General features: G+C 37.9%; 1 pseudogene; it reads left to right on the plus strand.

The window, feature by feature from the left end:
- The first annotated feature begins 1,668 nt into the window (after positions 1-1,668).
- Positions 1,669-2,857, plus strand: LOC101575246 (annotated as a pseudogene).
- The last annotated feature ends 633 nt before the right edge of the window (positions 2,858-3,490 follow it).

Raw genomic sequence — 3,490 nt, forward strand, 5'->3', positions numbered from 1 at the left:
GCAGTACTGTGTCTCAGTGATGAGAAGCTAACTAGTGCACGCTATCTCGTACATGTAGTTTTATATATGCAGTAATTTCCAGATTTGGAAGTGGTTATTAAAATCATAAGGACTTTCTCAGATTTTAAAATATTTCTCATGTAGAAGGATCCAAGAGAATGCTACTCCCATTCTTATGGTATGAAAAGTCTGCATAATTCACAAAATCATAATATTTTCTAATTTTGTCAGTTAGATTAGGCTAAAGCTACAAGACTAGGTTAAATTATTTCTAAGAAAGAAATAAAAACAAAAAAATAGATACACTTGTAAGAGGAGGAAAAAATAAATACATTTGGGCACAGAATGCAATTCAGATACAAAGCATAACATAAATAAGTAGAACAATTACATAAAAGAAAGTCTCTGTGAGATTAGGTAAATAATTACTTCTTTAAAAGACACAAAAATAACTCATGAAAGCAAAAACATAAATTGAACTTTTAAGAACATTTTTGAAATAATTCAAATAACATTAAAAAAATCAAGTAACAATTCCAAAGAAAGTATTTGCAAAATAACATCTGATAAACAATTTGTGTCCAGAATATTCAAAGAACCATCTTAATTACTTTTTGCTGCTGGGACGAAGATACCAACACCCATAAGTTAAGAGAGAGGTTTATTCCTGCTGACATTTGTAGAGGTTTCAGTCCCTAGTCAGCTGACTCCAAGGCAGGGTGACACAGCAGGAAGGCAACAGTCTGTGCATGGACAGCGGGACGTAACAGAGCACTGTTAAGGACAGAGGAAGAATATGTACACCTGTGACCCTCCCTCCAAACCCTCCCCACATGATCTACCTCTTCCCACTAGGCCTTGTCTCCTGATATCACCCCCAGCTAGAATATCATCAGTGAAATGAACATTACAGTATCACACCTGTGATCCACTATCACACAGCCATGACCCAGTGACTCCCCCATAAGTCCCACCTATGAGCCCATAAGGGTTTGGAGGAACATCTACATATAAACTGTACCAAATTTTTGAAACAAAATATAATAAAACAAGTACATTTTCCAAATAGCTGAAGTTGTTCGCTATGCTTGATGAAAGAAAATATATGAATCATAAACATATAAAACTGTGCTCAATAGTGCAGTTATTACTGTTCATACGTGAAGAGATATTTTGCAATGATCTTGGATGGTTTCTCCAAAATTGACAAGCAGATCGAATATTTCAGTGACTGGTGAATGGATAAACAAATTATTAGTAATAAGTAGTATAAAATACTACTCAACTCTGTCATAAGAAGAACAGATTAAAAATACATTCAGCAACATAGATGAATAACTGTTATTTCACTATGTGAAAGGTACAAAAGACAGAAAACTACATATCATATATTTCTATTTATCTGATATTTGGGAAAAGCAGAAATCAAATGGAGTGGACCTGACCTAGGACTGGGAGAGTGAGACTGCAAGGTGTATAACAGAATTTGGGTCCTTGTTATTCCAGTACATACTCACCAAAAAATAGCACAATGATAAAAAATAATTAATGAGAACTTTCCAGAACGTGCTGAGACATGGAGGAGCGGTAGCTGTTCGACCTGTGCATGGCTACCTGCTCCTTCCTGCCTACCAAGCTGCAGCCTAGCCCGCTAACCACCTGTAGAAAATGGTGAAGGAAGCAACTTATTACCATGTTTTAGGGGTCAAACCCACTGCTACCCAAGAAAAACTAAAACAGGCTTATAGGAAACTGGATTTGAAGTACCATCCTGATAAGAATCCAAAAAAAGGCGAAAAGTTTAAGCAGATTTCTTAAGCTTATGAAGTTCTCTCTGATGCCCCCCAAAAAAGGGAATTGTATGACAAAGGAGAATAATAGGCAATTAAGGAGGGTAGAGCAGGCTGCAGTTTTGGCTCCCCCATGAATATCTTTGATATGCTTTTTGGAGAAGAGGAAGGATGCAGAGAGAAAGGAGAGGTGAAAAGCTGGTGCATCAGCTCTCAGTTACCTTAGAAGATTTATATAATGGTGCCACAAGGAAACTAGTTCTACAAAAGAATGTGATTTGTGACAAATGTGAAGGCTGAGGTGGTAAAAAAGGAGCTGTGAAGTGCTTTCTAAACTGCTAAGGTACTGAAATGTAAATAAGAATTCATCAGATAGGACTTGGAATGGTTCAGCAAATTCAGTCTGTGTGCATGGGGTACCAGGGCCATGGAGAATGCATCAGCCCTAAAGACAGATGTAAGAGCTGCAATGGAAGGAAGATAGTTAGAGAAAAGAAGATTCTAGAAATTCATATTGACAAAGGTATGAAAGATGGCTGGAAGATAACATTCCATGGTGAAGGAGACCAAGATCCAGGGCTGGAGCCAGGAGATATCATCATTGTGTTAGATCAGAAGGACCATGCTGTTTTTAGTCGATGAGATCTTTTCATGTGTATGGATACACAGTTAGTTGAAGCACTGTGTGGCTTCTAAAAGCCAATATCCACTCTTGACAACCACACGATAGTCATCACCTCTCATCCAGGTCAAATATCTAGCATGGAGCCATCAAGTGTGTGCTACATGAAGGCATGCCAGTTTATCATAGACCATATGAAAAGGGTCATTTAATCATTGAATTTAAGGTAAACTTTCCTGAAAATGGCTTTCTCTCTCCTGACAAACTCTCATTGCTGGAAAAAATCTTACCTGAGAGGAAGGAAGTAGAAGAGACTGATGAAATGGATCAGGTAGAACTGGTGGACTTTGGTCCAAATCAGGAAAGACAGTGTCATTATAAAGGAGAAGCCTGTGAGGATGACAAACATCATCCCGAAGGTGATGTTCAGTGTGAGACCTCTTAATGGGGCCAGTGAATAATGCTCACTGCTGGCAGGTTGTGTGCAGTAGTGAGTGTGCGAAGGACTAGAATCAACATATTCTCACTACTCACTATTGTTTTTATTTCAATATTCAATTATAGTAGAGTATTAAAAGTTAAATGAAAAAATAAACACAAATGCAAAAGCTTCAACTTTGTCCTGTATGTATGATGACTTCAGTGTGCAAGATGATGTTTCATGCCTGTAAAAAGTACCTAACCCTGACGTCTGTGAGGCCATGCCTTACAATTGATTTCGGTTGCAATCATGGACAAGCTCAGACTGAAATGCTAGATATATGTGTTGAATTGAGGGCATGACCCTCCATTTGTTAAGCTATGGATTAAAACTGTATTTAACTGACAATCACAAAAAGGAAACAGTTTGTGGACGTGTTGGTCTGTCTATAGTTATTTGTATTAAGTGGGGCACATTGTGATGCCTCTGCATTCTACTGCCCCAACTATTACTTGAAGGTGGCATAGAATATAATTCAGCCCCTGATAACAGTAATTGAAATGATGCCTTTCTAAAGAAGGGGTTTATCATAATGCTGCTTCTTAAGGGCCTGCATTTCTAGGATTGCAGTCCTTTCTGCTGTGCAGAAAGGACATA

The sequence above is a fragment of the Octodon degus genome, unplaced genomic scaffold, assembly GCF_000260255.1.
Source record: "Octodon degus isolate 3935 unplaced genomic scaffold, OctDeg1.0 scaffold00152, whole genome shotgun sequence".
In the NCBI taxonomy this organism is placed as follows: Eukaryota; Metazoa; Chordata; class Mammalia; order Rodentia; family Octodontidae; genus Octodon; species Octodon degus.